Here is an 11,652-nt window from a genome sequence, read left to right as displayed (position 1 = left end):
TCATATTATTTAATTAGTAGTGATCTATAATTAATCTAGGATTAATTTAGTGATCAAAGATATTACTAATTAAATATGGGCTTCTATATTTATATAGTGTGGGCTTATGCTTATTTGGAATGGGCTAGGCTTGGATGGAGAAGTCCATGGATACTCCATGGAGCTTTAACCCATGGATCTCATGGAAATGAAGAGACATGGGTATTAGGGTTTACATGGATGTAACCCTAATCCACCACACTATATAAAGGAGGCTTTGGCTCTTGAAATCAAGTTAGTGAACACTAGTTTGACACATGTTGAGGTGAGGGCCGATTTCAAGAGAAGTGTGACTATTCTCTCAAAGTTCCAAGTTTGTGGTGATTTGTGACTTTCATTTGAGGCATCCATATTATTGGTGCTAGGCTCTAAAACTCCAAGGAATCAACTACAACTACAAGGTAAGTGTTTCTACTAGCTTTATTTGATTCAAGTTCCCCATGCCATGCTAGTTAGGATATAAGCCTTGGAAAAATAATTATTTGCATGTATCATAGACAAACATAGATCCAAGGTTTATTAGGGTTGCATGTACACTTAGGAAGTGTTAGAATGCTCAAAACCCATTAGTATGGATAGGTCTAGAAGGTAGTATTGGGCATGTACTACTGAAAGCACATGATACATACTCAAATTGGGGAGAGTCTTAGAGAATCTAAGAAGCTTAGGGAAAAGCCATTCTTGAGTATGTTATGAATTTTTGCATGATGGTATTTCAGTTTGGTGATGAGTTTCCAGGAAGGAGGTTTAGGTTTTGGTTCTAACTCAGGTAACAGTACTGCGTCGATTAGCGAGCCGACACGGGAATTCATCTCGTTGGGGATTACCCGCGGTGTTTTGGAGAAGACTTCTATGGTCTTTAGTTCCGTCAAGGAGGGGTTTTTAAAGATCTTGGATGAATGCTTGGGAGCATTCCATGCTAAGGTTTTGGCTATCGTTGGATCTCGCACTCTTTCTTTCTATGAGTTTTGGTGCTTGTGGAGCTGATGTATTCTATGGGGAGAGGGACCCCGTTTCCAATAGAGGGTGGGTATCATATATGGATAACACGTTCAGGATAAGCTTCTGCCAAGGAGGTGAAGGTCAGATATGTTTCCTGCCAAGGAGGTTTAGGTTTTGGTTCTAACTCAGGTAACAGTACTGCGTCGATTAGCGAGCCGACACGGGAATTCATCTCGTTGGGGATTACCCGCGGTGTTTTGGAGAAGACTTCTATGGTCTTTAGTTCCGTCAAGGAGGGGTTTTTAAAGATCTTGGATGAATGCTTGGGAGCATTCCATGCTAAGGTTTTGGCTATCGTTGGATCTCGCACTCTTTCTTTCTGTGACTTTCGTACTTGCAGAGTTGTTGTATTCTATAGGGAGAGTGACCCCGTTTCCGATAGAAGGTGGGTATCATATATGGATAACACGTTCATGATAAGCTTCTGCCAAGGAGGTGAAGGTCAGATATGTTTCCTGACTACTGAAGGTTAGGGTGTGAGACTGGTGGGAAGAGATTGGTCATGAGGTGGGTGGTGATGTAGGTTAGACTATGTTATGGGATGATTTCTCGATCAAGTTCCAAGTTGATTGGCCTTAGAGATTGAAGGTGCAGTAGTTGGTGCGAGAGTTTCAAGATCTCCGCTAGACTACTAGGATATTGACAGAGATCACTGCCAAGTTCCAGGAGAGGACTTTATTGGTTCCACGATATGCGATAGACGAGGAAATTAAGAAGGTGACGTATCATGATATGTGGCAGATGATATTAGAGAGTTTGAGAGTATTTCAGGGTGTAAGACCCTAAATGATATGATTTCTAGAGCCCGAGAGATGAAGATCGATTTGGAGCCCCAACAAAGAGTTGTTATCTGCTTTTTTGTTGCTTGGATTTTATATTGATTTGGGTAAGTATTATCTTCGGGTTATTGCTCTGTTATCATTGGGTTATATCTTCGGGAATTGTTTCATGAATTTTGCATGACATGAATCATTAGTGGTTCATTGAGGAGATATATGTCGTGTAGCAGGTTCCAATGTGTTCGGTTGCTATTCTGGTTTTTAGTCAGAATTGGTTTGGGGGTATTGTGTGGAAGGCCTTTAGTCAGGATTCAGCAGGTCAGTCCTTTGGTAATCCTCAAGGTTCATTGTTTTTAGTATTCACTCTGGTAGGAGTGGCATTTGCCTATGGAAGAGTTGTTGGGTACGAACACTACCATTGCTAATTGAGGAACAGTAGTAGGAAGATGGTGGTTTTAGTTGCATGAGTTGTTTGGTTATTGATAATGTTAAGGGAGTTCTATATTTTCTCAGGTTGCAGTCGATTAGGAACCAATAATTCTTTGAAAATGGAAGTCGGAATAAAGATTCGTTGGTTCAGGGCAAGGATTATGGTTTTAGTCACTAGCATAAGAACTCAGGAATGATGTCATTGCAGGTGATCTGGATTATCAGGTTGGTTAATATTATCCTTCATGGTTTTTGGATTTGGTTGATCATGGATTTGGCTACCAATGGAATGCTAGTATTGTTTAGCGCATGGTATAGGCAGTCCATTCTATTTGAGGGACACAGGTCAAAGAACTATAAGGATTAAGAGGTGATAGACCTTTGTCGAGTCCAAGTGGGGGAGACTTAAATGGTTGTTCAGATTGAGGTTGTGTTGGTAGGAGATGAGGAAACTTCCAATTGCAAGTTGACATCTCCATTGTGACCCGAACTCCTGAATGGTTGCAGGATTTGATTCAGGATGCATGGTATTGTGATGATTTAAGTGTGGTAAGGCTATGGGTGGTATCCATGGTTGGTTGGAAGTGTTGTAAGACTATGATGGGATCGTATCATTTACGAGTTCGAAGTAAGCTATCGTTGGTAGTGGTCATGTGTGTAAAGGGGGAATCAGTTTGTGCCATGGGCATGCCAGTCCGGATTGTCAAGGAGCATTTCTTTGTTATAGGTTGAGGACCATTGGGTTCCGAGGCAGATTCGGGCCTATGTAGCCCTAGATGAGTGGGACTCATGGGCGAGGCCTGTGTGATTATGGAAATTCAACTTGGATCTGGTAGAGACCATTGGTTCGAGGTTTTGGATCTTGAGTTGAAGGATCATGTGGATGATTAGTATGTGACACAGAGAGGTTATTAGGCTAGGTAACCTTGTTGTTGGATTCTTAGGAGCCTGGTGGTTGGATCAGGTGCGAGACAGGTAGTCTCGGAGATGGTCTGGGAGTCTTTATCATTGGTTAGGTGAGGGGTCGTCGAGAGTCAGTAGGTTGTGGTGTGAAATGCAAGTACATATTCATGGATCTCGGTCTATGAGTGTGGTATCAAATTGGTTTTGGAAAAAAATCTTGTGTCGGGTATCGCTCGTTTTTTGTGCAGGAATTACTTTTCAATGGATTAAGGATTAGAGTAGTTATATTCCAAGGGCATTAGTTGAAGGGTTCAAAGGTAATAAATGGATTTCGTTTTGGATGACGGATCAAGTCATGTGATTGTGTCGTGGATTGTTCCTATTTGTGAAGAGCATCAAGATAAGTCAGGGCGATATTATTAACTTGGAACTCAAGTGTGGAGTAGCTTATTATTCTGAGGAGAGGTCAGATCACTTGTAGTTGGGTTTCGATAATCTTAGAGTAGATGATTTGCTCCCGTTACAAAGCTATCATCTGAGTCTAACCATTGTAGGGATGACTCTCCTAATCGAAGTATTATCTGAGTCTAATATCAAGTATAAGTGTTCTGTAGGAATATTTGGTTTGTGATTCTGTTTTCTAGTGGGAATCTCAGGTATCAGAAGTTGAGTAGTCAGTTGGAAAATTAAGTGGAATGGAATTAGCTATGGTTTGGTATGGGCGGCCTTTCGGGGAGAAAGACCATCCTGAGACTTCAGATTTCAGGTTCAGTAGTCATGGTTAATTCCCAAGGGATTAATGTTGGATGGTGAAGGGATTCGTTCATCTACGAATTGGAGAGCCCTACGAGGGTTGGTTTCGGTTGCCATGGAAAGATGGTGGTATGCTCGGGGCTGTGGCTGTGTTGCTTAGGTTGTTGGGTGTGTCAGGAATGGTAAGGAATTATTTCAAGGATGAAATCTAATTTAAGTGGGGGAGGTAATAATCATAACTCTTATGTCTCTTCTGTTGAGTTTCTACCCTTAAGACTTCTTGACTATTGTCGGTGCTTAATCTTGCACCTGAGCTTTTATTCTAAACTTGATCTTCTTCATAGACTCCTGCTTCCTGTACTTTGCCTATCATAACAGACAGATGCTTCATGTTCTAATGACCTCTCTTGTACGGTGAAATGGCTAGACTCAAGTCTCTTTGAGTTAGAATCTAGAATGGAAGATACCATACTTCATGTTCTAATGTGATATGATCACTTTATAGCACCTAACACTTCTTTCTATAGGCTTCTTTAGCCTTAACAATGACTGTGATACTTCTATTGATTCCTTCATTTATCTTTTCCTTCAATATATTGGCTTATGTTAGGTGCTACATCGAACATGGTTCTTTATAACTTACTATGCAGACTTGTATTAGACATACTTGATACAATATAACTACTGGGGTCGGAATCACAATCATTTTCTTTAGTCATTACCGGAACGATGGTAATGACAGATACATTCAAAATGGAATGAACTATTAGTGACTTGGTACCTTGTGACTCTTCCTGATCCAAGTGGGATTCATATTCTTCTGATAGTATAGGCATCTACTATCTTTGACACATACTCATACTTATCCCAAGAATTGCCTCACAGCCCCAAAGTTCTTATTCCTAAATTCACACAAAGATTTGATATATACGAATTTGTCTAAATTATCATAACATATTTCCCTAGACTCCACTAGGATTTCATCCATTCTTATCGTTAACAACAGTTCTACTTCAACTTGGTTAGCGGTGGAAATGCCAAACGATCAGATGACTTTAGGAATTGACAATAAAAGCTCTATCCTTTTGCCAATCGAAATTGTACTTCTCCTATACCAGATGTATCAAAAAGGTGAAATACCATTCTTATGATATCTTCTGATATATACTATTCACTACTGTAAGCCTTCTTATTTCCTCCATTTACTCAGTCCTCTATGATTCCTTATCCTGATACATCGAAACAGGAGTTCGGTGTATCGAGACAAGAATCTACATAGGGAAGGTTTAGACGCGTAATTCTCCTTATAACTATAAAAAGTTATATATATATATATATATATATATATATATATATATATATATATATATATATATATATATGTGTGTGTGTGTGTGTGTGTGTTAAAATGTTGTAATTAAACATTTAGAAACCTGAACACATGAAACTTCCTAATTTTAGGTTGGCAACAGACCTTTAAACTTATTCAAATAATAGCAATTAAGATAGGCAACTATAGGGGTTAAAACTTTTATAGTGAGGTGCAAAAATGGTCCAAGTATGTATGGAGTTGAAATCAGTTTGTGTTCGACTCTATATTTAGTTTACAAGGTATTCTTCTATTTGAAGCTAAGACGTTTAGTCGTTGTAATTTTTTATAAGTACGTTTGTATCCTATAAATATGATATATATTAGATTAGAGTAAGAACTTTTTTGAACGTCATTCTATATTTTGTAATCACGAACTCCTGTACTTATTCATACTTGAATACGATTTAACCAGATTATATTTAGATATTGTGTTTTTAATAGTTTTCTTAGTGTCATTTATGTTCATAATCAAAACTAACACCCTACAATTGTTATCAGAGCGGGATTCTATCAATCGATTGTAGTTTCTCCTATTTTTCATTTTTTTTTTGAGTCGTTTGTTCCAATTCAATAAATTCCGCAATATGAATAAGGAAACTCGTTTTGGTCGATTGTTTTGCTTCAATTATGCACTATGTCTGTTGGATCGATTGATTTATATTCAATCTCAAATTGATTACTTAATTAGATCTCTTTTTTATTCAAAATCACTTTCTTCATACTACAATGGCGAACTTCAACTTGAACACGATGTCTAATATCTCAAATTTAATCGGATCATCAACTAAGTTTCTGATGCTGATTCTAGAGTACTATGAGGAGTGGGCTGATAGGATGGAAGATTATATGAATGGAATCGAAGAAGATCTAATGAGATGCATCAAGAAAAGAGAATTTTGTCAATCAATGTTGGTCAATATTGGTATAGCTGCTACGAATGAAGATATGATCACTCAAGGAAATAAAATGAAGGCGAACGATAAGAAATGTCTACATGAATTACGTGGTGCTCTTCCACCAGTAGTTTACAACTATGTCCGTTGATCCTCTAAAGCCAAGAAGATTTGGAATACCTTGAAAGTGAAGTATCAGGGAAATGAAAAGACAAAGAAGAGTTCTGTGAAATAGTGATTGCTCTAGTTGGGAGAGTTCAAACAAAAGAACAATGAATCAATCGAATCGTATTATGATCAACAAGTGATCACGGGGAATAGGAAAGCATCGCATGTCAACAATATTGGAGTTTATTCTTTATTGCTTAGCAATGGGTTAGTTTTAGAGTTGAATAATTGTTGTTGCTCGCCATATATGGTGAGAAACATTATTTCTTTTCAAGGTTTGTATAAACAAGGTTTTAGATTTTCATTTAACAATGAAATCGGTTCTATAAATGCTTTTTATAATGGTAAATTTTATTTTGAAGCATTTCCTTGTAAAGGTATATATGAAATTTTGATGGTTGTAGACAACTTAGGAAATAATGTATTGCATATTGATTCTTCCAATGGTTTGGACAAGGCATGCTTGTGGAATTGTCTTCTTGGACATGTCAACAAAAAGCACATAGCCCAACTCCAAAAGGCCAGTGTTGGAGTCATTTGACTTACACATGCGAATCTTGCTTGCTTGGAAAGATGACCAAGTCACCTTTCACTGGAACTTGTGAAAGAGGTGAGAGTTTGTTGGATCTCATACACACCGATGTGTGTGGACCCTTCAGATCTGCCACAAGGGATGCTAACCGCTTCTATGTAACCTTTACAGATGATTATATAAAATATGGATATGTCTACTTAATCAAGCATAAGCGGAAACCTTAGAAAAGTTCAAAGAGTTTAAGCAAGAAGTGTAGAATCAACTGTGTAGGAAGACAAAGATGCTTCGATACGATCGTGGAGGTGAGTATCTTAGTAACGAGTTCGACGACTATCTAAAAGAATGTGGAATTGTTTAACAATTGATGTCGCCTAGGTCACCACAGCTTAATGGTGCGGCTGAGAGGTGCAATCGAACCTTGTTGGACACGGTTCGTTCCATGATGTGTCGAGCTTCGTCACCTATCTCATTCTGGGGGTATGCCTTACTAGACTGTTGCCCGTATCCTTAATCTAGTCCTAACTAAGAAAGTTGCCAAAACTCCTCACGTAATGTGGACGGGGAAGGTTCCCTCGTTAGCACATATCAAGGTTTCGGGTTGCAAGGCTTTCTGAGGGGGTTCGTTCAGGGAAGAAGCCCAAGATATCTGACCACAAACCAAGGAGCCAGAAGAGATGCATCTACTGTGGCAAAAGTTAGCAAGTTGCATGAGGGGACGTGCAAGGCAGGGAGCTCAGGCTGATTCAAGGGTGGCCGAACTGGACATAGGAGTAGGGATTGTACATCTACTAACACCACCACGACAACATCAGATCCGGTTTGCTTTTAGTGTAATCATAGGGGACACAAGCGGTCCCAATGCCTGAGTTTAGCAGCTGTAGGGCAGTTGGCAGCACCCACCCCTACTACATTGAGGATTACAGACGGCCGTCAAGGCAGGGGTGAGGCGCCAATGGCGAAGAGCAGGACCTTTCAGTTGACAGCCGACGAGGCATGAGCAGCTCCCGACTTGGTAACGCGTATGTATCTTTCTCTTATCTCTTTATTGATATTGTTTTTTACTTATGTTTATATGTCTGTTATAGGATCGTTCCAAGTGAACGGTATATCAGCATTGGTACTGTTTGATTCGGGTGCCACCAATCTTTTGTGTCGCTCGCGCTCAGTAAGCAATTTGTAGGAGCTCTGGGGGAGCTGGATTGCGCACTTGATGTAGAGATAGTAGATCCATCAGGGTTGCAAGGGTTCACCAAGGATGTACTCTACAGTTATTCGATGAGCGGTTTTCAGTGGATTTGGTTCCTATTCCCCTGCGAGGGAATATGATTAGAGTGGGTATGGATTCATTGAGCCCCAATAGGGCAGTGATTGACTGCGAGTAGCAGCTAGTGCGAGTTCGCATTCCTAGTGGGGGAGGACTAGTGATCTAGGGCGATATGCCACAACGTGGACCAGTGTTTTGTTCAGCAGCAAGGGCGAGGCTCCACCTTCAACGGGGTTGCGCAAGATACATCGCCTATTTCATGGATACCCGGGATAAGTGTAAGGTGACAGTTGAGGATGTACTGGTAGTGCGAGAGTACCTAGACGTATTCCTGAAGGATTCACCTGGGATACCTACGGAGAGACAGGGTTGAGTTTAGGATTGACCTGGTTCCTGGTGCGGCTCCGATAGCTAAGGCACCATATCCGTTGGCTCCTCCCAAGGCGCAGGTGGCCTTCGAGACCCTCAAGTAGCGTTTATGTGAGCCACCAATTCTGACCTTGCCAGAGGGAGTTGAGGACTTCGTAGTTGACTGTGATGCCTCGATCACAGGCATGTGAGAAATTTTGATGCAGCGAGGTCATGTGATAGCTTATGCTTCGAGGCAGCTGAAGCCTCACGAGGCTAACTATCTGACGCACGATTTAGATCTAGGGGTAGTGGTGTTCGCCCTCAAGATTTGGAGGCATTAACTCTACGAGGTCCGTTGTACCATTTACACATACCATAATAATTTGAGGTTCGTCATGGATCAGCCGAATCTGAACATGAGGCAGTGTCGGTGGTTAGATGTGGTAAAGGATTACGATTGTGAGATCCTTTACCACCCAGGAAAGGCCAACGTATTGGCCGATGCCCTAAGCCACAAGGCGGTAGTGGCCCCGATCCAAGACATTTGTCTGAGGATGAAAGTGATCACTCCAATGCTGGAGCAGATTCGAGATGCGCAGGTTGAGGGCATTAAGGAGGAGCGACATAAGTGCAAGCGGATCATAGGCCATGTGGCCTCCTATTATTATGACAGCCGTGGATTTTTGACCCTACATGGGAGGGTTTGGGTACCGTACTGGGGTGGAGTATGACATATATTGATGGGTGAGGCCCACAAGTCCAGGTTCTTCATCCATCCTAGGGCGACAAAGATGTACAAAGATCTTCGACCCGATTACTGGTGGGCCTGCATGAAGCGAGATATACCCTGGTACATAGAGAGATGCCTGAACTGCAAGTCAAGGCAAAGCACCAGAGGCATCACGGAAGTATGCAGCCGTTAGACATCCCCGTGCGGTAGTGAGAGGACATTACTATGGATTTTATCACTAAGCTTCCCATGACCGGACATGGGGTTAATTCGATATGGGTGATCATGGATCAGTTGACCAAGAGCACTCACTTTATCCCGATCTAGGAGAGCATATCGGCCGAGTAGCTGGCCAGGATTTATGTGCGAGATATGGTGGCACGACATGGAGTGCGTGTCTTGGTGGTGTCAGATCGAGATGTCCGTTTTACTTCCAGATTTTGGAAGCGGTTTTATGACAAGATGGGTACCGGTCTTTCAATGTATTACAAACTAACGGACCGAGCAAGAGGATGATTCAGACTCTCGAGGACATGCTTCATGCATGTGTTTTGGATTTCAGTGGCAGTTGGGATATGTATCTTCCGTTAGCGGAATTTTCAGATGACAACAGCTACCACACCAACATAGACCAACCTCCCTTCGAGATGCTTTATAGGAGGAAGTGTAGGACCCCAATCTGTTAAGGTAAGGTCGGTCACAGGGTCATAGGGAGTACTGAGGTAGTACTCAAGACCACAAAGCGGATCTTGCATGCTCCAGACTGCTCAGAGTCGGCAAAAGAGCTACGCCGACAAACGGCGTTTGGATTTGGAGTTTTGGGAGGGAAACATGGTCCTCCTGAAGGTGTCACCCTGGAAGGGTGTCATCTAGTTCCAGAAGCAGGGCTATCTGGGCCCCAGGTATATCGGCCCCTTCAGATTCATTGCCCGGGTGGGCAAGGTAGCATATCTATTGGATCTTTCCACAGAGCTCATCCATATCCACAACATTTTCCATGTTTCCTAGCTATGGAAGTGCTTTGTGGATGACACAGCAGTGGTGCCCTTAGAGGATATTCAGGTTGATGACAACCTGAAATACATTGAACGACCGGTGCCGATTTTGGATCGCAAGACGAAGGAATTGAGGAACAAGAGGGTTGAGCTAGTGAAGGTGCGGTAGCAGCACTGTAAGGGTTCAGAGTGGACATGGGAGCCTGAGGAGGAGATGGGGGAGCACTACCCGGAGTTGTTTTCAGATGCAGTAGACTTCGAGGACGAAGTCTAAGACAATTGGGGGAGAATTGTAATGCATGATTCCCTGGTACGAATTTAATCTAATTATTTATTTATTTTAAAAGAAGGACTCGACGAGTTGGTGGCTCTAACTCGTCGAGTAGAGGGCATAATATGCATGGGGTTTGAGCTATCTACTTGGCGAGTCGAGGTCCCTGACTCGGCGGGTAGCTCGGCCGGGGTGAAACCCTAATTTCGGGGTTTTGCACCCTATTTAAGCATCCTAATCCCCGCCCCTTGGCCTCATTTACATCCTCCTTGTCCTAAACCCTAATCCACAAAACCCTAGAGCATTTTGGGAGTGTGTGAGACATTTTTGAGTGTTTTGTGTGTTCTTGAAGCCTAGAAGAAGAAGAAGGAGCTTAAAGGTTGAAGGAGAAGGTTATAGACCCATGGATTTCGTTCCATACTCATCACTTTCTGGTAATGAAGCTCTTAACTTTCCTTATAGTTCCTTAGATCTCTTTGTGGTCACTTTTATGGGGTTTTTGTCCAAGTAGTATGATTTATGAGTCATGGATGTCCCAAGTTGGTTATACTTTCAGATCTGGAGTCATTAAGGGCTGTAAAGGCATAAAAGTGCAAACTTTATGCCATTTGAGCCTCATGCAAACCCTAAGAGTGTTATTATGGTCTTTTAACCCCCAAAGGGGCCATGCATGGAAGCAAGCTTGAGACTTTACGTGGTTAACTAGTATCTAGACCCTAGATCTAGGTTTTCATGCTTTGGTTTGGAATACTAAGGCTGTTTGGACAAGATCTATGTCCTAAAGGAATTAGGGTTTTAGCTAAACCCTTCAAGAAGGGCTATCAAAGGGTAAAGTTGGAAACTTTACCCTTAGAAAGGTCATTTCCAGTGAACAGGCGAAGTAGGGGCTCTAGTTCTAGAGAACAAGGGCTTAATCTGTTAAGATCGCCAAAGAGGCAGAAGGACTCGTCGAGTCCGTGAGGGAACTCGACGAGTTGGGTTATGTTGTTCTGTTTCAGTTTATGGTAGAACTCAACGAGTCTGTAGAGGGACTTGACGAGTTGATTCGCCAAGTCGCGACTACAAGCAGCTCGGTAGAACATGCTGAGTCGGAAAAATGACTCGACGAGTTGAGTCGCGATTTCTGGATTTATGAGTTAAAAGAGCTGGACGAGTTGAAAGGTTGACT

This window comes from Lactuca sativa, chromosome 6 (assembly GCF_002870075.4).
Source record: "Lactuca sativa cultivar Salinas chromosome 6, Lsat_Salinas_v11, whole genome shotgun sequence".
NCBI classification, from domain to species: domain Eukaryota; kingdom Viridiplantae; phylum Streptophyta; class Magnoliopsida; order Asterales; family Asteraceae; genus Lactuca; species Lactuca sativa.
This window is presented reverse-complemented; position numbering follows the sequence as displayed.